General features: G+C 45.1%; 1 protein-coding gene across 4 annotated transcripts in view; it reads left to right on the plus strand.

Moving 5' to 3' along the window:
- LOC146858425 (multidrug and toxin extrusion protein 2-like) overlaps positions 1-27,758 on the plus strand; it is a 564,202-nt gene that overhangs the window by 239,766 nt on the left and 296,678 nt on the right. The gene's annotated exons all lie outside the window — the stretch shown is intronic.

Below are 27,758 nucleotides of genomic sequence, written 5' to 3' on the forward strand. Positions count from 1 at the left end.
CCACTGGCATGATACAAGAAGCATGACGCATGGAAACAGTTGTGGATGGCGCATTAGCTAGAAAATGCCTACATACATACAATGCATACATGCCATTCATGGTCTTATTTTGCTTCTATTCCTGCAGTGTTTCATGACGATTTTCATTTTTGAAGCGCTCGGACCTTGTGTTGACAAACGATAAGGGAATTAAATATGTGTATGTGCAGTATTTGAATCAATCAAGTAGTACTTGCATAGCGCGTCTTATCCCCTGAGAGGATATCCATCCGTGGGTCTCAGTCGAAGAGCCAGGTCTTGAGTTCCTCCCTGAAATGGGTCAGCGAGGGTTTTGAGGTGGAGGGTTTTCCAGGCTTTGACTGTGAGATGGGAGAAGGAGCGTCCTCTAACTCGGCAGCGGCATATGCAAGGGACCTTAGTGAGCGGAGCGGAACGGAAGTTCCTGGTTGGTCGATGTACGTACAGGTGGTGGTTCATGTAGGTGGGTCATTGGTCATGGAGGGCTTTGTGGACGTGAGCCCGGAGCTTGAAATGTCATCTCTTCTGGAATACGAGCCAGTGGAGGCCTTTCAGGTGCTGGGTTCTCTTGGGCAGGTTGAGGATCAGTCTGGCGGTCTGCATTCTAGATCGTCTGGATTTTTTGCATGAGTTCGGTGGTGGTACCTGCATATAGTGTGTTGCCTTAGTTCAGTCGGCTGGTGATGAGGGCCTGGGTCACCAGATTCCTGATGCTGATGGGTAGCCACTTGAACATTTTTTGGAGCTTGAGCATAGCCATTAGGCTGTGGATCAGTATACGGGGTCAAAGCTAAAGATGCAGACAGCATGTTATTGGAGGGGTAGCTGGTTTCTAAGCAGTAGGGTAGACTGATACTGCATTGTGAGCTAGTATTTTTTTAAAGAGGTCTCTAATGATTTGTGTTGCTGGCAAATCCTTGGACAAGATAAAAACAATTGATATTGCATGGGAATACCATGAACGTGTTTTAACATCATGACTGTCTAGGTGTCTCTGTTCCAGTGAGATTTTCAGGGAAGCATTGGAGCTTGGGTACAATTTGCCATTAATGGAGAGCAATTGCAGATTCACAAATCCCCAAGATGAAGATCTGCAACAAAATATAACCCAAATGGAAGGCAAATTAAACAAATTATGTGGGCCATTAACCAAAGATCCAAATAATAATGGATCTTGTAACTAGCGTTCATCCTGCCGACAGAAGACTTGTAGGCAGGGAAGTCTTCTCAAATACAAGGAACTTGTGAAACAGGGAGTTTTGAATACAGCACACACAGTTCTGATTCAAATTCAATCTCAGAATCCCAAGCATTCAAGGACCTTCCCAAAGTAAAACAATAAAGGAGTGTTGACAATAAGTTGCTTCCCTTAAGGCTTCTCAATCTTTTAAAGTGCTAAAGTAGTCAATCAGTGCCTCAAGAAACATTATTTCAGAGATTGACCTTAAATCTCTTTCTTGTACTTTTTAAGGAAATGGGTGTGGATATTCTCCACTTCCCATCATATGGCAAGCAAAATCAACAAAGTATACAGACTCAGTAATGCTCTTGAAGTATGCATACCAACTCCTCACTGACATTATCTTTAATTTGAATATTCTGTTGGTCCTTACAACATTCTGAACCATATGTCTGGAACATTGTTAGCTTGATATTTGATCAATCTCTATGGGTATAAGGCATCCAGTTTAATGACTCTCCAAGATTCATATTTCTCCAGTATTGAATCTTGATAGGTTCACATGCTTGAATCTTCCCCGTCGTTATGGTGGGAGTCCCACGGTAACATAAGAAATAGCAGTAAAACAACATCACCGTAGACCTTCATAGAACAGAAAACTCACTTAAGTAACTTTTCAGCCTCATTTTGTAACATCCAAACTTCAGCCAATCACCGCTGAGACCATGGAGTTCGATTCCCGAGAGAGCCACCATACCTTTCTTATCGCACGTCGTGTGATAGGAGGTCAACGTGAGCTCTGCTCAGTTATAGTATTTTCTTCTCAGCTTTTGACCTCCAGTCTCATCTGTAGCTACTCTCATAGTATTTCTTGGACTTTATATTTTTAACCTTGCTGCTTTTGAGATGCCAGAGCCTCAAAAAGGTCTATTGAGGCCCTGCAAGACTTGTGGGAAGTGCAGGATATTGTCTGAAGACCCCCAAAAACAGTGCCTATATTGCCTCTACCCTGACCACAAACCCAGGGAACGCAAGTATTGCTGCACTGTTTCTGCCAAAACCCTCAAAGATAGGGAGGATAGGTTGTTACTCTGGCTACAGAAGAGAAAGGCTGCTTAAGATGAAAAGGCCCAATCTTCCTCAAAGAAAAGAGAGGAGGGCAGTCCCTCTGATGAATACCGGCCCCAGCTAGGCCCACAGGACACAAGGGTTCGCTCTCCTGTAATGGAATCTATAAGGAAGTTGGCACGGAAACTGCAAAGTACAAAGACAGCATTTATTACCCTTAAGGGTGGTCCTACAATCCACACAACACTCTTCAGTATTGCATGGAGTAGCACACAGAACTTACGTACATGGTCCCCTTTTATACACAATAGAGGGGCTCATAAGTGGGTGGATACAACATGAGGCCGAAGAACATTACCATTTATGGTCATTTTCGATACTGAATCAATATGCGGGCGGAGCTAACACACTCCTTGAGCCCGTGAAAACATGGTCAAGCAAGGCTAACTGATAACAGATGTGGTCAGTTCTGGGCATGCGCCAGATGGACAAAGGAGCTATTTATAGACTGTTACTAGGCAGATTACAAGAGCAACCAACACAGAGGTTGGACTCTTCTCGTGGGGAACACGTGGAAGCATGACAATACAAAATGGAGTCCGAACTTCGGTCAACATAACAGAGAAAACATGATCTAAGAAAGGGAATTAATGTCTTTAGTAAATGCTTAATCACATCGTTGTTTCAATTTACAACAGACGACCCTTTCAGCATTTACTGAAGACATCCGGTTTGTTAGGGTAATCATCATATATGTCAATTGTCATCATTTCTTCGACTTCTTTAGCTAAACGTTTCTGATGAGCCACATTGGCAATAGCTTTCTTATCGGGGATACAAAATGATACACATACAGAACAGAGCAAGGGACCACACTGAACACAGATACAGCACGAGAACAGAACTGCTACAATAATACAGAGACCAGTTAAAACCTTCCATCCCCAGGCAGTAATTAACGCCCAAAACCATCCAGAAAAGGACCAAGTGCCGTTTTCTGTATGGATCTCAGCTGCAATTTTATGCAGTTTATTGATGGCATTATAAACTGATGGCGTATGATCAGGGATAAACACACAACAGCTACTTCCAATAATTTTACATGCTCCTCCTCTGTCAGCTAGCATAACGTCTAATACCATACGATTCTGCAATGCAACAATTCTAGTAATTTGCAATTCCTCCGTAAGATTTCCAAGAGCAGCAGCAGTCTGATTTGTCACAGCCTCTACCACTCTTGTTAATCTTCGGATCTTCCTACTGTTCAGAGCAGTTCCAACAAAGAAAAACAGTCCTAAGTTAAAATCAATATACTGTTGCAGACTGGTATCAGTCTGATCTACATCATCAATTGATAAAGTACGTTTATACCTATTTACAGTCACATTATTCAATAATTTCAGATCCTTATGATAAGATGCGGGTGCTAGGAATACAGGAGGTAATAGGAATGATACATAGCATACCCCAGACCACCCAGCCGGCAGACGGTAATAACCTTTATTTCCACACACAAAGTACGTATTATGGGAGGCTAAAATGGTACTATTGTTCAACCCATCAATGTTCAGAACAGTAATACAATCACTAACACCAACAGGAATAAAACCCACACTCTGGACACACAGATCCGCTTGAGCTTGCGCTACTTGAATCACAAATTTGTCCTTTCCCACAGTGTCTCTTGTATTCGTGAAGATGTAGGGAATGGATTCATTGTCTGGTCGGTACTCTTCCCACTCCCAAATTGTCCCATTCGCTTGTGGATACCCATCTTTATCCTGATGGCATTCTTTATTGAGTCTGAAGAGCAATCGTCCCACTGTCTGTTTCCGAGTGGCAAAAAGCAAAGTATACCATGCTCTACAAGAGCCATTATGAGAGAAAGGAAGTGGTATAAATGGCGTTCCTCCTTTCTTCTGATGAGCTGGCATCATCCCACATATCCAACAGTTCGTAGCGTTCGTAGCAACGTGGGTATGATGCAGCATCTGGATGAAAGTGTTGTTCAAGTAAGACTGTCGATGCTTCAACTCTTGATACGGTAATGTATAAAAGTAGTGCTCCTCAGGCACCGGGGTTGTCAACACAAGAATTTTCCGAGCGGGAGTTACATCCTCCACGAACCATGTGGTTATCCCAACAATGGCTACTGTCAACATGAACCCTAATGCACAAAGGATTTTCTTTTTCTCCATGTCAAAGTAAAAACCCAATATCTTCCTGAAACTAAAAGTCTGTCAGAACTCTTCCCCTTGGGCAGCGGTCGATTTCTTCACCAGCGGGCCAAGACGGGTGTCGCTACACTAATGCAGTGCTGATCCCCCCCCCCTTGCCTCATCGGCTCTCCGTTTCACTAACCCAAGGGCCGTTCTGACAGTATGTCCCGGTACTGGAGAACTCACTTCCTTGGTCGAAGATGATATCGCCTTCCTCCAGGAATCGCGTGGTCCGGAAAGAGCTCCTCAGTGACGTTTGGCTCCGCAGCACGGCCTGTCTCTGCAGCCAAGATTTCTCGTTGATCGGTCAGCACGGTAGGTTCCACCAATCCGGGCGGCACCTTCCTGCAGTGCAGGGAATGGATCCAATTCTTTCTGTTGGAGACTCGCACAGCCGTCCTCGTTGCGAGGAGGACCTGCTCAGGACCCACCCATCTCGGTTCCAAGCTGTTTGTTCTGTCAAAGATTTTCACCATCACGTGGTCACCAGGTCGGAGACCATGTCCTTCACCGGTGGACCGATCAGGGAGCGCCTCTCGGACCTGTTGATGAATAGAAACCAAGTTATCCGTTAACTGTGCCAGATAATCGTTCATCATTACACACGGTACATCATACACAGCTTTAGGTTTTGGCGGACCCCAAATATTCATTGGCCGTCCGAAGACAATCTCATACGGTGTAAGGCCAGTTTGAGAGTGTGGTACCGATCTTATTGACAATAGCGCCAGCGGTAGAGCGTCTGGCCAAGTCAGAGACGTCGAAGCTTGAATTTTAGCGATCTTAAGCTTCAGTGTACCATTATACTTCTCGACTAGTCCCGCAGACTGAGGGTGGAATACCGTGTGAAACTTCTGGGTGATGCCCAGGCCCTTCAAGACATACTTTATAACATCCGCTACAAAGTGAGGCCCATTATCACTCCACAGAAGTCTGCAGACGCCATATCGAGGGAAGAACTCTTTCAGCAGCAACTTCGCAGTAGTCATTGCAGTATTGTCTTTCGTAGGGTAGGCCTCAACCCATTTACTAAAGGCACACACCACTACTAGGACATACTTCAAATTGTTACAACGCTCGAGCTGGATGTAATCCATCTGCGAAACCTCAAAGGGTGCAGTGGGTGTCACGAATCCTCCTGCTGGAGTTCGAGTACCCTTTCCTGGGTTATACCTCAAGCAGATCATACAAGTCTGCACCACCCTCTTTGCCGTGCTAGCAATCTCTGGATGCTCCCAGACTTGGGTAAGCAATTTTACAATTGCGGAAGCTCCAACATGTGCTAGCCCATGTGCCATCTGAACCATAGGTTGTACAAAAGCTGTGGGTAATTTCCATCGATCCATCTGCTTATTTCTCCAGCAACCCTCATCATCCAATTCTCCCTCACTGGACCATTGCTCCCGTTCTTTGTCAGAGGCGGTCCTCTGTATCTCTCGCACTTCTTCCTTCGCATCATGCCATCTTTCTACTTGTGACTTCACTACATACATGGCAGTAGTACCGGGCTGCATCGCAGTCTCCCGTGCTACTCGATCTGCTAACGCATTCCCTTCTCCAACTTTGTCAACTACTTTCCTATGGGCGCTACACTTAACGATGGCAATTTTCTTTGGGTATGTCAATGCAGTTAAAAGATTGTGAACTAACTCTCCATGCATTATCTGTACTCCATGTGACGTTAAAAACCCTCTCTCCTTCCAGAGTAGGCCGAAGTCATGCGCTACTCCGAAGGCATAGCGGCTATCTGTATAAACATTCACACATAATCCTGTACTGAGCTCACATGCTCGTGTTAATGCTATCAGTTCCGCTGCTTGAGCTGATTTCTGTGGTATGCGTGCAGTCTCCACTATCGTTTGCAACGTGGTAATTGCATACGCTGCTGAAGCCGTACCATCTGGTAGCTTCAGACATGATCCGTCCACCCACAGTTCTCCATCTACATCTGGAAAGGGCGTATCCTGGAGATCAATACGACCCTTTGTTTGTTCCTCAGTCACGAGAATACAATCATGTACTCTCCGCGCCTCAGGCTGGGTTTCGGGGTATGGCAACAATGTTGCCGGGTTTAACGTTACTCACCTTTTCAACGTAATATGAGGAGCCAAAAGTGTCAATTCATATCCCGTTAAACGGGCACTGGTCAAATGCTGCGTCTTTGTTTGATTAAGCAGGGCATCGACAGCATGGGGGACTAATACCAACAACTTATGAGATAACACAATTCCCTCACTTTGGCGTATTGACACAGCTGTCGCCGCAACCGAGCGAAAACACCCTGGTAATGCTCGGGCGACAGGATCAAGTACAGCCGAAAAATATGCGCAAGGGCGCTGCTTATCGCCGTGCATCTGCACTAAAACTGACAATGCACATCCATCTTTCTCATGCACATACAACGAAAAGGGTTTTGCATAATCAGGGGTCCCTAACACTGGTGCTGAACAAAGGGCCTGTCGTAGTTGCTGAAAAGCAGTATCACACTCATCTGACCAAGGGATTGGGATAGGCGTGTCCTTTGTCAAGAGGGCTAACAATGGCTTAGCTATGTGTGAAAACCCCAATATCCACTGTCTACAAAAAGAAACAAGGCCCAAAAATGCACGCACATCCTTCTGTGTGGACGGTCTCGGTGTGTCCAAAATTACTTGGATACGATCCGGTGTGAGTGCACGTCCCTCCTTAGACAAAAGGTGACCCAAATAAGTCACCTTTGGTCTACAGAATTGCAATTTCTTCCTAGATACCTTATGATTGTGTGATGCTAAAAAGGAAAGTAAGGATAACGTACTTTTTTCACACCACTCCAGGGTGTCAGCCGCCAGCAAGATATCATCGACATATTGAATGAGGGCGACCCCCTCGAGCAGAACAAAGGAATCCAATTGTCTTTTCAAAGCCTGACTGTAAATGCTAGGGCTTTCTGTGTAGCCCTGGGGGATCCTACAAAAACGATAAGATCTATTATTTAATGTAAACCCAAAAAGATATCGGCTATCAGGGTGAATGGGAATGGAAAAGAAGGCATTCTTCAAATCGATCACTGAGAACATAGTCGCCGTAGGTGGTACCAAAGTAAGCAACGTCGTGATATCGGAAACCACTGGGTACTGAGGTATCACGATCTTGTTTACTTCTCTCAAATCAATTATAAACCGATAAACTCTGGCGTCCGTATCCTTTTTCAGTACGGGAAGGATCGGACTGTTACAAATATTGTAGGGGACTTCCTCCACTACCCCTACCGCCATCAAATCCTGCACTATCTGTACGAGAGCCTCTTCGCCCTCCTGGGAAATACGGTACTGTGGGAGGCGTGGTAACACCGCCCCCTCCTGGACACTAATGTGGACCGGTGGAATCACCATTTGTCCCACATCAGTATCCGACGTTGCCCACAAAGCACGAGGGAGGGTAGCTAACAGCGCATCCTCTGACATCGCACACATCCGTTCAGACCGGGGGTAATTGTCATTTAATATTACCCGCACACCAGCAGGGGAGCAACGGATCGTAGCCCTAAAATGTTTTAACATATCAAGGCCCATAATGTTGTCCGGTGTGTACGGGGCAAGCAGAAACGGACAGGGTGCAGAAAAAGAATCAACCTTAAACATGAGGGGCTGCGAAAGAGGGCTTCGGGAGAGTGTACCGTCAAACCCTACCGATGTGACCATTAAGCCGGATGGGGGAGCCCCCGGAACCAATTGCTTAGACAGCGCACTACGTGTCGCTCCTGTATCCACTAGGAACTGATCAGTAGAGCCCAAAACCTCAGCCGATACATAAGGACCCTTCTGATCGACCGGCACCTCAACTGATTCTAACCCCCATCCAACGCATTCCTATGCATGCTGAGAGTCATGGTACCCCGATCGGTCAATCCCCGACACTTGATACTGATGCTGGCGATCGAAAACATTTGATCTATCTCGATGCTGCCCAGCAGAGTCAAAACGAGCCTGTTCGTTGGAATTCCCTCTAAAGTTCGAGAAGCCCCCTCTACCTCGCGGGCCACCCTGGGTATGCCCCTGACGCGATGCATGCAACACCGGGCAGTCCCTAACCCAATGACCCGATTGCTTACAATACGCACATTGGTTCCTATTCAAATCAGATCGGCCCGAGGGAGGACCATAAGATCCTCCCCTACCTCTATTACTACCCCGTCGGGCGGGCCATAGACTTGTGCCAACATCACCTTTGTTTTTAAATCTTTCGATTTCTTTTCCTCCTGGCCCTTTGCTTCTTGCTCCTGACGCTCATAATACTGGGCGATAGTCAGGAGGGCCGTCGGTGTTGCGGAAGACCAAGAACTTTCGCTCGCTTTTAAACGGGCCGCAACTGCCGGCAGCAGATTAGCCACATATTTATCCGCAAAGAGGTGGCGACCCGTATCATCAGTAAGCGACTGGCCACTAAAATCATGAAACGTCTCCTCAAAACGCGTAAAGAAGTCCGCAACCGACTCGTCAACTTTCTGTTTACATGAAGCTAACATATTCCAATCAATCTTTTTAGGGGGGATAATTGTCTTCAACTTAGTCAGAATAGCAGTAGGGAGGTCTAAGATACTCTGGGGTGGTTTCTGCGCGGGCTTCCGTTCCCTATCCTCATCCTCAAGGTCAGACCACCGAGCCTTAAAGGCAACTATATCATCTACCTTTCGGACAGATCGCCACATATTCGGTGGTAGAATAAGGCCAAAGAACAGGTCTATATCCGCTAAGGTCATAACGCAAGAATTCAAGGCCCCCTCGACTTCTTCGTAGAAGGCCGCTGGATTCTTGCGGGGATCAGGCAACGCATTCTTTAATGCCATGACGTCAGCCCTGTGCCAGGGAGTATAAACCCAATTATACACAAAATATCCCTTAGCATCGGCGGAGGTAATATCCGAGCTAGTCCCCGCTCCTTTAGGAGGAACATACAAAGGCGCCGCCTCGCGCATTGACTTAGCATGCACTGGATCGCTCTTATCTGATTGAGAGGTGGATGAATGGCCGCCTCCAGTACGCGAATCCGACCGCTTTTCCTCCTCAAGATGTTGGCGCGCTTTCTCTTTAAGGTCTGCTGCCTCATCACGCAACGCAAACAGTCGTCGAACCGCCTCAGGCGCCTTAGAGGGAGAGAAAACACCATTACGCAATGCTTTAGAATCTGATACCACATCAGCAGGTTCAAAGACACTGGAATATTTCCGAAAGGCAGTAATCACTTCATCAGAAAAGTGTCCCAAGAAATACAACCTTTCCCTATCCTGCCACGACTCCCAAGAAGCCAACAGTTCATCAAGGGATAACTTGCCCTTACATGCACGATAGGAAAACTGTCGAAGCTCACCCATTCGCTCGGCCGATAACATGGACCGCGTGTCTACCTTACTCAAACCCGATCCAGAATCTTGCGGCCTCGGGGCAGACGCGCCGACATAAGGAGGCGGAGAACGATCTAATAAATAAAAATCATCGTCATGATTATTAAGGACAGGATAGAGTGGCTGACGAACAGCATATTGACCCGAGACTTGTAACCTATGTTCTTTCTCTTGCTTCTCCGTCTGTTCTCTTTCCTCCCGACGCCTCGCTTCCTGTGCTCGCACATGATCATTCTTCCGTTGTTCTTTATCAAACAGCGCTTTCTCACGCTTCTCTCGCTCACGCACTTCCTTCACCCACAACCGCACACACTCAAACATATCCTGCCGGGCACGCCGTTTACACATACACTGTTCCACATACTCAATCTTACGTATATCAAACGATCCATACAAAGGCCATCGCAACTCAGGATCTTTTTTAGTATATTTCCTCCATACTGTGCTGTACATTATGGAAGAAAGACCATGCTTCACATACATATCCCTATTAGGAGTCCCCTCTGGGGGAGCCGGAGCAGATTCCTCGAGGTTCAACCGGTTTCCAAAGCAGCAACACCACTTACGGAGTGCGCTAAAAGCAGGCATGCTCAGAAATAATGCAAAATATGCAATATTATAAAGAAAATGGCACTTAATCGTTGCGCCGTTCAAGGTTACACAGCTCCGGAGAAATCTCTCCACATTACCTGCCTATATGTGTTGCAACGCATATATTTTCACAAAGACAAATACAAAATATGACTAGTCATCACAAATCAAACTCAAATAGCCAGACCAGGCTTCAAAAACTCGGAGCAAGTACCGTACAACGGTTCTTACCAATCAAGAGTCCAGATTCCAACTGCCAAGCTCCAAAATCGCCCAAACGGCTTTCACGGCAGGACCGACAGAAGAGGTCTCAGTCGAGGACCGGCGCCACCCAGACGGTCAGCTCGGAAGGGAAGGAAGAAAAAACCTCGGGATGCCAGGGCTAAGACGCCGCTGGCAGTGATCACGTCCCTGGCCAAATTCCTCACCTTCGTCGCGACCAGTCCTTCGAGCATCCGAGTCGCCGATGAGCCCCACGTGACGGGCGCCAATTGATGAATACCGGCCCCAGCTAGGCCCACAGGACACAAGGGTTCGCTCTCCTGTAATGGAATCTATAAGGAAGTTGGCACGGAAACTGCAAAGTACAAAGACAGCATTTATTAACCCTTAAGGGTGGTCCTACAATCCACACAACACTCTTCAGTATTGCATGGAGTAGCACACAGAACTTACGTACATGGTCCCCTTTTATACACAATAGAGGGGCTCATAAGTGGGTGGATACAACATGAGGCCGAAGAACATTACCATTTATGGTCATTTTCGATACTGAATCAATATGCGGGCGGAGCTAACACACTCCTTGAGCCCGTGAAAACATGGTCAAGCAAGGCTAACTGATAACAGATGTGGTCAGTTCTGGGCATGCGCCAGATGGACAAAGGAGCTATTTATAGACTGTTACTAGGCAGATTACAAGAGCAACCAACACAGAGGTTGGACTCTTCTCGTGGGGAACACGTGGAAGCATGACAATACAAAATGGAGTCCGAACTTGGGTCAACATAACAGAGAAAACATGATCTAAGAAAGGGAATTAATGTCTTTAGTAAATGCTTAATCACATCGTTGTTTCAATTTACAACACCTCTTCACATCATGGAGGCTCTAAGAGATCTAAGTCCCAGGACAAATCTGAGCCTTAACACCACAAGAAACCTCAGTCAGAGGCTTCAAAACCCTCTTCAGCTCCTGCGTCTGCTTCTTACTCCTCTCAGAGACCAATCTTCATGACCGTCGTCGAAGATTCCACTCTCCTCAAGAAAACCGGAGGTTCCTACACGGTCGACGGCTTCGTCAACGAAGACGGTCAAGACGTCGATTACAGCAACAGCGGCGGGTGCTTGGACGATGGTAACAACGTCTCGTAGACAAGACCTTCACCGTCGATGAGAATTTCTCCACAGGTTCTTTGATGGTTCCAGCGACGACGTCCCCACAGACGAAGGCTTACCACGCACTGTCGACGGTACCACAGACTATTGCTTCGGTGGTTGCACCATCGTCGAGCCTGTCGACAGAGTGAAAAATCAGTCTCTTTCAGCTCAAGGCAAATTCAGGATTTCTCAAAAATATCCCCTTTACCTCCTGCTTGCCTTCTGGTCTTTCAAGAGTCAGACGATGAAGGTATGTTTGGTCCTACATACAGTCCATCACAGTTAAGGGTCAAGTGCCAAGATTCTGATGATGAGGACATTGAGGGCAATGATCGATCTTCTTATCTAGCAGGAGAATTTTTTTAAGCGGAAAGAGACACATTTGTCATGCAGCAGTAGGATTCTTTCCAGGAACGCTATCCTTATGATGACAGAGAGGAGGAGCGTCATCAGTTCAGGGAACCATTAATGAATGTCCCAGTTTCTCTGATGTCTGATCTCCATCACATGCTTGTTACTGGGGGTTTCCGGATGCAAATGCTCTTCAGAGGCCTTTACATCCCCCAGATGTAACCATTATTGTTCCAGCCCAAAGCACTCACAAATCCACAAGGGAGAAGACCCTTCCTCCTCCTATAGTATTCACGGAGGACACTTGGGATGCTCAGATGGAAGAAGGTGAGCTACAAACAGACACAGTTGCCAATGAAAAATTAGATGACTACATAGCCCCTATGCCACTATCTCCTAACCCTCGGGCTGCGCATTCCCCTCTGGCAGATATCGGGGGATTTCATGATCTTCTAGAGCGCGCCTCCAAATGTTTTGATTTGCCAATGCCAACTAAACAGACTCTGTGTTTTCTATATGATTTTAAACTAGGCACTCAACGTGGAATGGCGTGCTAGCTTCAGAACAGCCTGCCTTACGCACAAAGCCCTACACAAAGGCAAACCGGAATATCTGGCTTCCAAACTCAAAAAAGCCGGTCAGATCACAAACCTCAGGAGTTCGAACTCTCTACTACTTATCCCACTGAAAACACGCAAACAAAAAAATGTGGCCCGGTCCTTCGCTGGTAACGCGCCCAAAATCTGGAACTCTATTCCCCCCCCACATCAGAACTATCCCCTCCTTTACAAAATTCAAAACATAGCTTAAAGCCCTTTTTCTCGATCGTTCCCTAGCGAACCAATAAGAGCTGCCGAAACGCTGAATTAGGCACTTCGCCCCACTTCGACACTGTGCCCTCAAGAATTCTACCTCCTCCTCGTACCTGACCTTATTCTCGTTCATTCCTCCCTGAAAGAGGAGCTCTGAGCACGGCAACAACTCTCTTCTAAGACATTCCAAGGCCTCAGCGCCTCAAGGTCACTCACCACGTTGGAACTCTCCATTTATGATCTAAACTTATACTATTACTGTATTTTATATTTCTTTGCAATATGACTGCTGTATAGCGCTCCGATAACCTCTTGTCTGGCCAGCGGTATATAAAACTGCTTAAATAAAAAAAATCTGAAAAAATCATCCATTATCCAGGCCAAATTGTTGGTCTTTCTGGGTGCACATCTCGACACAGGGCTGGGCAAGACCTTTCCCACCCATGAAAGAATAATGCAGATTATGGATACGGCAAAGCTTCTTTCAACAAAAAGGTTAGTTTCTGTGAGGCAGTACAAGTCCATGCTAGGGATGATGTCCTCTTGCGTCCCACTTATTCCCAATTGCCGACTTTGCATGCGACTGCTGCAGGAACAGCTCAATGCGCAGTGGGTTCAGTCTCAAGGCTCATTTAAGGACAAGGTTTGCATTTCAGCATGAATGATGGCCGCTATGGCCTAGTGGATGGTCAAGGACAACCTGTTGCAAGGTCTCTTTCATTCACTCTGTACCACAACTGGTGTTGACCTCTGATGCATCGATGGAGGGTTGGGGGTCTCACCTTAAAGAATTACTGGTTCAAGGCAAGTGGTCCCAACAGGAATCGGGGTGTCATATAAACATTCTGGAGCTCAAAGCAGTGTTTTTAGGTCTGAAGGCCTTTCTGCCTCGGATCACAGGTGCATCAGTGCTTCTGAAGGCCTTTCTGCCTCTGATCAAAGGTGCGTCTGTGCTCGTCAGGATGGACAACACTACAACAATGTTTTACCTCCGAAAACAAGGGGAAACGAGATCTTGAGCGCTTTCCCTTCTTGCTCAACAGAAATAGTAATAGCTACTTGTCATCCACATCTCCTTGCGAGTAGAACACGTGCCAGGGATTCACAACGAGAAGGCCGACTCTCTCAGCAGAGCCTCCAAACAGTGCCATGAATGGGAACTCAATGACAAAAATTTGAGGGAGGTTTTTCATTCCTTGGGTTACCCAACATTAGATCTGTTTGCTACGTTCTTCAACAAAAAGTGTCTTCTTTTTGCAAGCAGACATCCTCCTCAAAATTCATGGGGAGATGCCTTCCAGTTTCCTTGGACGGGGATTTTCACCTACGCATTTCTCCCATTTCCACTCACTCCTTGAATATGTTATTTCCACTTGTACCGCGCTCGAATACTACAAGAGTGTCGCAGTGAATACGAAGCAAGAGCTTTACCCGATCATTCTCGTTGCTCCAGTTTGGGCAAAACAGTTCTGGTACACCGAACTGCATCGCCCATTATAGTGTGCTCCGATTCTCTTCCCTCCAAAGGACGATCTTCCCTACTTGGAGCAGGGCCAAGTGGTTCATCCACAAATTCCCTCTCTTCAATTGTCTGCTTGGCTCCTCAGCACGCTGAATTTGGTGATTTGAGGCTTTCCAAGGAGTGTACCAAGATTCTACAGAAGTCTTGAGCTCCGTGTACCTTGAAATGTTACACAGCTCAATGGAAGAGGTTCTGTGCTTGGTGTATCTCGCAAGCATTGCATCCGTTCGCATCATCTCCGGAGCAGGTGCTGCCTTAACTCTTGCACTTAGCAAAAATCAGGACTTTCCCACTTTTCCTTAAGAGTTCACCTTGCTTAAATTTTTAGGTATAGAAGACACTCAAATCAAACTTGTGTGGTCTAACCGACTTGTCAAAGAATTTATGAAGGGACGATTTAAAGGTTTTCCGCCTGTTAAGCCTCCAACAGTTTTGTGGCAATTAAACGCCATTCTATCACAACTCATGCATCCTCCGTTTGAGCCAATACACTAATGCGAATTAAAGTTCCTTTCCTGGAAAGTGGCTTTTCTCTTGGCCATTACATCCGCCAAACCTATCCGTGAAATCCAAGCTCTCACTATAAAAGAACCGTATCTGCAGTTTTTGCCTGACAGGGTTATCCTACGCACTAACCCTTCTTTCATACCGAAGGTGCCTTCAACTTACCATCTCAATGAACCGATTGTTTTACCAACATTCTTACCTAATCCATCCTCAGCAGCAGAAAGGCCATTGCATTCTCTGGACATTAAACGCTGTTTAAAGTTTTATCTGCAACAAACTGGGACCTTCCGTAAATCCTCTCGGCTACTGATCTCTTTCTCAGCTCCCAGGAAGGGACAAACCTTGACACGAGCCAGCATTGCTCATTGGCTCACCTTCACGATTTCCTTCTGTCATAAAAGCTGTCCGTCCACTTCTTGCGAAAGCACAAGCTCGCTCTACTAGGAAAGTGGCGACTTCCTCTGCCCTGTTGGTTGGAGCATCACTCCCGGACATTTGCAGGGCAGCAACGTGGGCGAATGCACACACATTCACAAAGCATTACTGCCTTGTTGGTTGGAAAAAGGCAGATATCGCTGTTGGACAAGCTACACTCTGACGTCTCTTTGCCTAAGGTAGGCGGTTTTAAGCCCTCTATGTTCTTTACATGCTGTTTGTAAATTTGTATTCTTATTATTTTCTGATTGATTTCTGATGATAAAAGTTCACGTTATGGTGGCATGGTTTGCCTGCCCACCACGTTTCTTTTTCTCTTATTGTGTTTTTACCGCTTACTAGTCGGATTCAAGCATGTGAATCTATAAAAGTTTCAATGCTGGTGAAAAAACAAGTTACTTACCCGTATACTGTGGTTCTCCTGTATTGATATCTTTTATAGATTCACATGCAACCCTCCCTCCTCCCTGATTAGGCTCACCTTTACCTCAGAGTTTTTCTATACCTATCAACTTGTGCTCGAAATCTGAGGTATGGTGGCTCTGTGAGGAAAGGAACTTTGAGGTCTAAGCTGTGACTGGCTGAAGTTTGGATGTTTTAAAATGAGGCTGAAAAGTTACTTAAGTGAGTTTTCTGTTTTCTATGGAGGTCTATGGTGATGTTGTTTTACTGCTATTTCTTATTTTACCGTGGGACTCCCACCATGACCACGGGGAAGATTCAAATGTGTAAATCTATAAAAGATATCAATACTGGAGAAACAGTGTACAGGTAAGTAACTTGTTTTTTCGCATTGAATAGGTCCCCTTCACAACCCACTATCCTCTCTCTCTAAAGAACGATTTGCCCTCTTCCATTACCTAGAATTGCTATTGTACTAGTTTAAATTTGGTACAATTATGAACATAAAAAATAAAGCAAAATAAACCCAACAAAAACTCCTGACATCTAGGTTGAAGTAACTGGAGGCTCTGTTACAGTGCTGTAAAGGGTACTTCGCAGTATGACTAGATGGACAGTTATTTGTCATAGGCAAGGACACAAGTATTATTGAGTTACCTCAATTGTATTGTATTGTATTGTATTGTATAATCTTTTGTAAAGCGCTATCTGCCACCCTACGGGTATCCTGGCGCTGAGAGACTATGATAACATGAAACAGCACAGAACGAATAGCCAGTAGTCAAGATTGATGCCAGCTATTCCTGGCGAAATAGCCATGTCTTGAGATCTTTCCTGAATCCCAGCAGCGTTTTAGCCTGACGCAGCTCTTGGGGGATCTGATTCCAGAGGCGTGCTGCCGCCGTGCTGAAAGCCCTGCCTCCCATCTTGGTGAGTTTTACTCTGGCGACAGCTGCCAGGCTTTGACTAGTGGACCGGAGGATTCTTTTTGGTTCGTACCAGGAGAATCGTTCGCGCAATGGTAATGGGCCGGTGTTATGTAGGGCCTTGTAGACCATGACTAATGACTTGAACTCAATCCATTTTTTAACAGGAAGCCAATGGAGGTCCCTTAATGCCAGCGTTACAGATGAATCACGCTGTCTCCTGAGGGCCAATTTGGCTGCAGTAGACTGTATTCTTTGCAATCCCTGTACAATATAGAGGGGAGCACCCAGGTACAGTGAATTACAATAGTCCAGTCTACTCAGGATCACACTCTGGACCACCAGAGACCTTGCCTCATTAGGGAGTAGCGGGAGAATTTGACGAAGAGCTCTCAGCAAAGCAATACAGGTACCAACTGTTTTATTAACCTGAGATTGCAGCTGGAGGTCTTCGTCCAACATGACCCCCAGGTTACGGACTGACTTTGCTGCAACTATAGGGGCATCCTCTGGCCAAAGCCGGAACTCGGCCAAATAGGAAAAGGAAAATCAAGGCAGCTGAAGCAAAGAAGAAACTGTATACAACATTAGAGGGATACTCCTATAAAGAGTTTGCCTTTATGAAGTATGGGCAATCATAGAGCCTTATACGTTTTATGGTCAGAGAGTCCTGGATCAATAGCTGTGTGTAAGCAGGGTGTCTGCCTGATGTTGTGCTACCTTTCGTTTGTTAAAGCTCATCTGTCGATCGTCAGTCTCCAGTCATCTGAAGCAATTGCATTGGCTTAGTTATTCACATTGTAGAAACCCTATATCTTTCACAAAGTCTTAATACATTGAAACTTCTATCTCCTCCCGTCAGCTTGCACACACCTTATGTACCACACCTGCCCTATACTGAATCTTCCCAGAATCAAGAACATTTGTTGCGTCTGCTTTTCTTTTATCTACTTGCCTGCCAATCCATGCAATGTTTTACCTTGCTTCCTGTCCTCTTCTGCTTCCCCCTAGTTTTCATTCAGCGCCTAAAGATGTAGCTGTCCTGTAATTAATCATTAAGCTTCTGTTCTCCCTACACTGTGCTAATTCCAGGACACAATATATTTAGGTTTAAGAAAACCTAAACCTAAATAGTGAAAATCCTCTGTGTGCAACTCCCTAACTAGTGCTCATTTGGGTACTTTTCTCTGTTTGGAGAGCTGCTGTGCAGCAGGAAAAGATTGATAAAGAAACTTCTCACACACTACTGCATCTGGTGTGGGATGAGCCATGTGAGCCCTGACGGGCACATGCGAAACCGCGCTGGTGCAGATGTGTTCTCACTCCCTAAACTTAAACAGAAGCACAGTAAGCAGGCTTCTCTTATTATTCAAACACACTATCAGTCTCCTTTGAAAAATAAGAGACAAAAATAAGAAGTTGAAGTTCTTTGAAGCACTGATCCTTTCTATGCTAGCCTCTCTGGAGTCTCTTAAGTTCTTAGGCGGTTGTCCCATCATGAGGCGTAGTGCACCAAGAAGCAGATGTTGCCACTACATTCTTTACCGGAGCATTGCCTGACGATTTATCAGGAGTATCGCTAGCATGCTGCAACCTTCCTTGGAGCCCCTCCAAATACCAATGATCTGTCTCCTCAGACCTTTTTGAACTCTGCCAAGGCAGTTCTTCCCTCAGTGATGTTTAACTCTGTGAAGAACAGATCATTGTAAAAGCAGTTGGCGTTGAAAAGAAAGGGGGATTTCATAAATACCATTAAAAATCCATGGCAATGTACCATCAGTAAAGGTTTTAATACTCGGACTAGTAGGGCCAACAATGGCCGCCATAGCAGTAAAAAGCTGCTGCACCCTCATAAAGGTAGCTACTATGATGGTGGAAGTCAACAGCCATCCCCTGCTGCAGAGTAGAGAAACCACCTCAGCCAAATACAAGCATTCATTCCCATCATCCCCCATAATAAAATCCAGCGATTTCCGTATGTGGAATTATTTAAACAATCTAGTTGTCCAAGGGATCAACAAGCTACAGAAATCTACTTGCACTGCAAAAAAATCAACTTGGCCAGACTACTGCATTTACCGTATATATGTGTAGTGCGGACTATTATACTATTTACTTTACACAGTGAAGCTTTCGCTTGAGGGAAAAACGTTTTATAAAATTACATGGTGTCCACTGTACTAGGAAAACAGTATTATACATTAACATGGTATACATTTTGCATAAGGTTTTGCACATAAATATAGTACAGTAACAAGCATTTCAGACCTAAGCTGCTATTTACAAAACATCGGTGATTCTACCCTACTTCAGAAATAGACATAAATGTTTGAGTGTATCTCAAGTAGAGCTCTGTTTTCTCATGCAGTGTGAAGGATAGTTGTCTAACTCATCAGGAAATAGCAGTAGTGTGAGGACTCCTTTCTTATGAGACAGTTCTTCAGATTTCATTTCAACTTACAGAAAAGCTTCATATCACAAGGTATGCAGGATTCTCATTGGAATTACTGTGACATTGCAACACATAATTGGTATATAGAAAACTCATCGATATACACCATCCTGGGCTCACTGTGGGGCAAGTGGTGTGAGAGTGAGGTTTATGACCAAGGTAGCACAGTCTTACCAGCAGTACCTAACAGAGTTTACAATGATACTTGGTGATGATTTCATATGATCGGCAATGGACAAGAACGAATTTTATTTTTACAAAGGCACAAAAAGGGCATCAAAACTTCCCAAAATAGAGTACTCACCAAGAGTCTGGGAGGGCTTGAGTAGATTCCGGAGCCATTTTCTTTGCCTGTGCTAGCTAGGCAAAACTGACACAAGAACAGGTTGCGCAGCAATGCTCACATCTGAAATGGCTAAATTCATGTGACTAGCTGATATCGGGGCCAAGGAAGTGAAAGCCCTCTTATGAATCTTATCAGTTCCTAGTAGGCTTTTGATATTCCTTGGTGCAAACTGTAAGAAATTCTGTCTGTGAATATGTGTTTACATGCTTATGATGCACCGCTGAATGAATCCTGCGTTATCAGTATGAACATGATATCAGAAAAGAAGTCATTGCCTTCAAAACGGTTGTGGTTGAAGCCATGAGGTTTCACTGCTATTACTTACCACAGTGCTGTGACAGAATTAGACTTCGACAGCAAGTTTAACATGATTCCATATTGAGTGGCCAGCACCTGCCACAATAGTGATCCTCCAGTGAGAGCTATCTGCTTTGTAAAAAAAAAAGAAAAAATACAGATCATTGTCCAGAGTGTGTCCTGAACCTTCCATGTCAGACAGAAACCACAGGTGCCTCTCCATCAGAACAGCATTTTACCTATAACAGTCTAGAGCAGTGATACTTAAAGTACGGCCCGGGGGCCGCTTGCAACCCTCTTAGGATAGGATAGCACTTGTAAAGCGCACTAATACCCGGAGGAGTCAAGGTGATATAGCAGATCAGGAGGACACCAGCTGAGAGGTGGCCAAGCAGCCAGAAACTAAGATGTAAAGAGCCAGGTTTTCAGATGTTTTTGAAAAGCCAAGAAGGGACCCGCATTTGAAATCTGGATGGGTAGGAAGTTCCATAGCTTGGCGGCTGCTGCCGAAAAGGAGCTGCCACCCCATCTAGTCCTATGGAACCTAGGGATCGCAAGTTTTTTTTTTGTGAGGCGGATCTCAGTTTTCTCCAGGGAACATACCATTGAAAGAGACACTTCAAATACTATGCACAGAGGCTTGAAACAGATACGTTTTCTGACAGGGAGCCAGTGAAAGGAACAAATCCCATCCCTGGCTGAAAGACGCTAGGGAATGTTAAGGATGAGACCAGCGGCCGCATTCTGTACTACTTTAAGTTTATTAAGGGAAACGCCATGAATGTTCAGGTACAGAGCGTTGCAGTAGTCTAACCAAGAAGTGACTAGGGCAATAATAGACTGGTGCAGCTCGGAAGGAATAAAAGGCATGACCTTTTTCAAAATCCTCAGGATGTAGAAACAAGTGCTGACAGTGCGACTGACCTGGGAGTCAAAACTCAGAGCATCTTCAAAGATGAACCCCAGGTTTTTGGCTGTCCTAACTGTGGTAAAGTGGGGTCAGGAGACCGCCGGCCACCAAGTGCTTGACCAGATGGAATTCTGAGAACCAAACACAAGCACTGCACTCTTATCTGTGTTAATCTTCAGTATGTTGTCCTTCTTTCAGAAGATAATGCTGGACATACACTGTATAAACCTCCCTGCTATCCACTGCAGGCCATTCGAAATGGAGACAATTATTTGCGTATCGTCCGTATATGATAAGACCTGAAAGCCTAAGGAACGCACCAGGTCTGCCAGGGGGACCACATAGAGATTTTAAAGGATGGTACTCCGAGTTGAGCCCTAGGCACCACACAAGGAAGACTGAAGGCCCTGGCTTTAAAGCCTCCACAGCTAACAATTTGAGCCCTGTTTGACAGAAATGAATGGAGAAGCTGTAAGGCTGTCCCAGTTATCCCCGCTTGCTGCAGCTGCTGAACTGTCCATGCCGGGGAGTCGGTATCAAATGCCGCCGACAGATGAAGCAGTATCAGAACCGCTGCCTGCGGTCGGTCGCTGCGATAAAGGCAGTCTTGGTACTGTGACCAGCATGAAACCTGTTCTGAGAAGGATCTAAGATCTCCTTACTGTTAACAAATCTCATCAGCTCATTATTGATGAATTTCGCCATGATCTTAACAGGGTCAGGGAGAAGAGAGATGGGACAGAGATACTTCAGATCCTGGGGGTTAACCTTAGGTTTTTTAATGAGCGGTGTAACAGTTTCTTCCTTCCAATTTTCCGGATAACTACCGGATTGAAGTGTGTAGTTAAACACATTGCATAGAAATTTGGCCAGTGGATCCGGAGCCTGTTTGAGTACAGAAGGCCTGGCCTGAGGGTTTAAACTCAGCAGTAGCTCCTTCGTTTGCTGAACTGAGACCTAAGGGAAGGCAGTGAGAGGGTGCTCATTAGGACAATGAGCAGAGTTGACAGAAAACGTTTCCTATCCCACAAGAGGGTCAAGATCTTGAATGATATTGAGAACCTTTTCTTGAAAAAGACTGCAACCTTTTCGTAGAACTCTTAAGAGTTCAGCATTTGTAGTACTGGGGGCTCAGATATCTCTTTAACAACTTAAAGCAGCATGCTAGAGGAATTATTAGCCGATCTGATCTGATCTGCTCTGAGAAGAAGCATGATTTGGCCTGAAAGATAGCCTGTTTATAGTTTTGGAGAAGTATTTTCTGCTTCTCTTTTTCACTGGAACATGCGTTAGCTCTCCATTTCCGCTCTTGTCTGCGCCATTCCAGCCTAAGGGACATGAGTTCTACCAAAAACCAGGGGGCCAAGGGTTTAATTATTTTAACACAATTTTTATAGGGAGCAACTATGTCTAGGGCCCCATTAATCCACTCACAAAAACCCTGTGCTGTAGGTGGGTACAAAATATCCCTAGCATCACATGCCGATACCAGGGCTGGTTCTCAGTTTTCTACTGTGATTGTATTCAAGCCCCAGCAGTGTATATATCTAGTGGAAGTATCGTTCGCACCGATATTGGGTTGCGGCGAAAATAGTTTAAACATGATCAACCCAACTAAAGGGCTGGGCCACTTCTATGACCAGATTATTATGGTTTGTGAAAATCCTTTCAAGAGTATGACCGGCTGTATGTGTTGGGGATTGCAACAGCTGATCATAACCAAGGTTGGCCATAAGATCCAAAAAGAGAGAAGAATCATTGTCTTGACTATTGTCAAAATTAAAATTAAAATCCCCTAAAATAGTGTTTTGGAAAGCAGTCATATAAAGTTCCATTGTTTGACACCAGACCTCTGTAAACTTAAGCAGGAAGGCGATATATCAGGAGGCCTGCAAACGTATAACTCGCAGATGTATAAATCCCAAATGAGGATGTCTTCAAGGAGATGCCTGTGCTCTTCTCCACAGGATTAAGGGTGCAACTGAAGGTCTCAAGTGCAACTAGGACCAGGCCTCCTCCCCTCCGACGGGGCCCGAGTCATCCTTTGCCCAATTCTCAGTAATAAAAAGGCAGTCAAGGTCGAACGTCTGAATAGCCATGGCAATTTCAGATTTATGTTTGATCATAGAACGTGCCCCACGAATATAGCTAGCCTTGGGCCCCTCCTTGTTCATATTCCCTAACGAGCTATCCCCACCGACCACTGGGACATGCTAGGGGTACATGGGGTGGTGACCAATACGTTAGTGGGGCTGAATTGACAGTGCTGCGGCAATGTCCAGCCTTCACACTTGTACGAATAAACTTATCCAAACATGTCCCATGCTGATTTTTGGGGCACCACTGTAAGAACTAGGCCCTTGAGTATGTTCTTACCTTTAAACTTTGATCCCTAGGGTTTAGACGGGCAGTGTCTCTGGCCCCTGGCGCTGTCCATTGGAATGCATGCTTTTAAATAGGGGCGGCCCTAATGAGTAACAGCTGGTCCTCTCCATCCAAGATGGCGGGTTCGGAAGACCTGCAGGAAAGGGGAAAAAGGGTTTCAGCTCCCTCCGCACAAACAGGAGGCCGCGGCGGACTGGTGAGCTGAAATGAGGCCTGACAGAGATCCAAACAGGAATCCCTCCAGAATGAATCCCCCCAGAAAGAATTCCCCCCCAAGGTAAAGAGTGATAACTGAATGGGGCTGCAAGTAAGGGCAGACATAATCTGTTACATCAGCCTAACATAGCATGAGTGCGAAACTCATTAAAAAATCTTACAAACTAAAGGAAATTGTCAATCTAAAAATGGCAGTGCTTCTACTTGCCAACTGTTCCGCTCTTGACCTTTTCATGCGCTCCTCCCCCCCCCCCCCCCCCCCCCCCGGTGAACAGCAGCACAGGCTGCTGTTTACTTGCTGAGCACTAATAGTCAGAATTTGTTTTTAAATAAACGGGCAAGCATTATTTGCAAGTTTACTGGCGTTATGAAGTAACGAAGATGGTGTCCTGCACCACATAACTTTAGGAACACCTTTATTTTTAAAGACATCTTGCAACAAATGTGTAAAACTAGGATAATATTTCTTCAAAATTCCAAAACGTGTATTTCATTAACATGCAGAAGCGCTTTACCATACCACTGCTTTGAGAGATTCTTTTTTTAAGTGATAGTTTTAAAACTTGAATTTAGAAACATTCATACTACCCCACCTCACCCTTACAACCATGCTAATAGTGAACTAAGAGGCAAGGCGGTTGTCATGTGCGCACTCTGGGTGGCCTAGGTTGCTAACATATATGGACAGCATTATAATCAAACATGGGAGAAGGTTTTAAACATTGCACATTCTGAGCTTATGTATTTCAAAGTCCTATATACCATAATGAAGAAAAAGGAGGAAAAGTGAAGAAAAGTTGCCTCTAATTACACAGTTTGGTTAAGGAGAAAGCCAGGCTTGATATCAACTTTTCTGGGTTCACATTGTGCACTTCAGGCACTAGTTGTACATGCTTCACTTCCCCTACGACCACCTTACACCATCCCTAACCCACCTGGACCCCCTACCGCCACCCTGCTGGCATCAGTGCGGCCCTCAGTCCCACCACAGACCACACTTTGCGGCCCCTGGGCAAATGTTTGAGTGAACCCCTGGTCTAGAGTATGGTTTGGCCCACATACTGATTGTACCAGTAAGTTGTTAAGAAATGGATCCTCAAGACTGCCATGTACACTATGGTTTAGGCAGCAGGAGCCCAAGAATGCATGCAGAAGGTGACTGACAGGAGAAATCTCCAAGCAAAAAAAAGCACAAACGGTCTGATGACAAAAACCACGATCAAGCTCCTTAATATGCTAAAAACAATCCTCCGCTGGAGATCTATTTACTGGATGCTGGGGCATGTTACTGGCCAGGGTGTAGGGTGGGCTTAGGAGGAACCAACCATACTTACCATCCTTAATATGCTAAAAACAATCCTCAGCTGGAGATCTATTTACTGGATGCTGGGGCATGTTACTGGCCAGTGTGTAGGGTAGGCATAGGAGAAACCAACCATACACACAGGCTTGTGTATCGGTTTTACATTAAGCTGTGCAAACATGCTTTACTTTATGTACCCAAAGGTTAGCTCCTGAGACAGGAGATGGGTTTACTTGGTGGAAGTGTGGCACTTTACGCTAAAGGGGAAGACACCATGGGCAGCTGTAAGAAAGAGTGGCAGGTTGATTCCTAGGGAGATAATATGGGGAGATGTGGAGATAGGTAAGAGTGGGAATGTTAGGGCACATACAAGAAGAGAAATTACACAGGAAAGTAGCTTGGAGGGAAGAGAAAGTAATCCACACACGTGCACAGTTTTGCCCACCCGTTTCGCATGAGGTAGCATCAGTTTCCAACATCTAAAAAACTGAAAGCATCTTTCGTCTGGGTCAAGTGCATTTCAAACTGTGGTGGTGTCTGCCTGTGGACAGCAACTAAAGAACAAGTTCAACGAGACTTCAGGAATTCAGCAACGCCTGTGCCCTAATTCTAGGGAGGGTAGATGGAAGTGATTGTTTTTTTTTCCATTACAACACATGAACCCATCATGCCCTGACACACACACACACAACACTATTTTGTCATCAAATGTATGATGGAGCCAAAACCACCTGAACCATTCACACAGTAAAGTAAGTGAAGGGTGGGATTTTCAATGGGATCTAGAAATGGGGGATGTATTGCACAAAGAGCCTGTGATTGCTGATGGTTTACACAGTGAACCCATTGTTACTGATGGGTTCCACAGGAAGCTAGTGTTCCCTTTGGGGGGAGGGGGTGTTACTGAATGAGCCTTTATAGTCTAGGATTTATGAAGTGAGCCAGGGATTCCCAGCTGGAGATGGCTTAAGTGTCACAGTGGAAGCTGCTTATGGCTTCGTGGTTACATGTGGATCTAGTGTTTGGTAGGTGTTTAGAGAAGAGGGAAGAATGATTGACAGTTTAGCTATAGATTTAGACATGACATGGGAGCTAGCCTGTGAACAAAAAGAATAGCAATGAGCTTCAGACAGGGGATAGAAGATATTTCAATTGGGGTCTTGGAAGCTTGTTAGAGAGGTTACACTGTCAGCAAGGAAAGGATTTCATTGAGTGCAAGAAAAAGGAAAGGATTGGAGATGCCTAGAGATGGTTCAGGTGTTTGCTCTGGAGCAAGAAAGGATATGGGTGTTAGACGTGGTTAAATGTATTGGATGCAATGGCTCGTTTTGGTGCCTTTTTGTTTTTGGACCAGAGTTTATGGTCGCTGTAAAGCACTCTATATAAAAGCATTCATGTTGTTCTCTGGCTACTGTCCTACATAGTACCTCTACTCAGAGCACTCTAAAATGTTGTTTCTATATTTAGTTGTTTCTTACAAGACCTTCTGCTTGTATTCCTGTGCTTTGCATACAGTATGTTTTGAGCAGAAGAAGAACTTCAGTGTTGCCTGTGTTGGGGTTAAATCTTGCACTTTGTGGTCCCCTTTAAATGTTACCACCATTGCAAGATGTAGTTAATTGAGCACACTAGAGGCAGTTGACCAAGAAGCTAAATCAGTCAGAGGATAGACTGTGAGGCACAGGGAGGTTTTTAAAGTTTGGAAGCGAAGGAAGTCTAAGCTTAACTGATGTGAGGAGACATCAAAGCCTCATTAATCTATCAATGTCAGGCCAGAAGCGGGGCACCTTCAGACTTGCCACACTCCCTCAGTTCTCCATGACCACAATTAAGAAGCCCGCTTTATGCCCTGCATTAAAAATTGACAAGCCTTTTTAAAGTTCTCCATTTGTGGCATATCCAAGTTAAATGTTCCAGATGTTGGCCTGGTATTGGCATACAGTTCATCATGGTAGTGGAGATGTAATCTGTTTGCTAGATTAGCAGCTGTTAAATGAGATCACCAAACCTCTAACACAGCTCCACTTAACTACAGCATGTGATCTTTGGCAAATATTCACAAAAATGTTTGCACTTGGATAAAGGCTAACCCCCCCATCCCAAACAACTGGACATTTATATATTAAGTGTTTTATTAATTAGGAGCACAACACCACTTTGTTTAAAACAGTATTAAAATCATGATCACACAGACCCAAAATTACCCATATTAGTCCCAGTGAGAACTAGTGGGGCGACTATCCTATAAGTAGGAATAATTGCCATGTAGCAGATATCTGTAACAGAGGTCTCTTGCTCTCTCAAAGTGATGAGCACACTGTCTTGAGCTTTCAAGCCTCCACAAAGCCATGCTTGGCAAGGCATTAATGCAAAAAGAACAATTGATGGATGGAATGCTGAACAATGTCAAACATTTACCCCCTGTACAAAGATCTGGCCCTAAATCCATCCTTTTTTGCTCACCATGCCATTCCAGTTTGACCCAGCCATATACAAACCAGTCTTGACCCTGCTTTGCGTGGGGACAGTCCAGCCCGACGTGCCAGGCCAGGTCCTCCCCAGACTGGAAACCAGCATTCTGGGACCGGTTTCGGTTTATCGCCCCTCAACAGCCATGCTAGTTTGACTCCAGTGGCATGGTGAGAACGGGACCTACATTATATTGAACCACCTGGATCACTACTAATCAGTTTAGGGATTCAGTATCATCTACTCAGTTATACTTAGAATATCTGCTGATGCTGACCACACAATCTTTTCTGCCTGCCTGGCCAGCATAAAATAATAGCTAAAAGGTCAACATTTAAAACCAAATGAATAAAATTATTATTTTTTTTAAATCGTACTCTCTACAAAATCTCTGGCTTTCCCAAGTCGCTGAGCTCCCTGCCTCTGTCTGTCCGACTCAGCTACTTCAGCTTATTTAATTGTTCCCTAAAATCTTACTTTAGGTATAATTTGCTTCTTGATATTCCCTCTTTAGCTAACTTGTTTTATCTTTGCTTCTCCTAGCAAATGCATCTAAACCAAAGCAGTTCTTTTAGAAAAATGTATTTTTA

The sequence above is a fragment of the Triturus cristatus genome, chromosome 3_2 (assembly GCF_964204655.1).
Source record: "Triturus cristatus chromosome 3_2, aTriCri1.1, whole genome shotgun sequence".
NCBI lineage: Eukaryota > Metazoa > Chordata > Amphibia > Caudata > Salamandridae > Triturus > Triturus cristatus.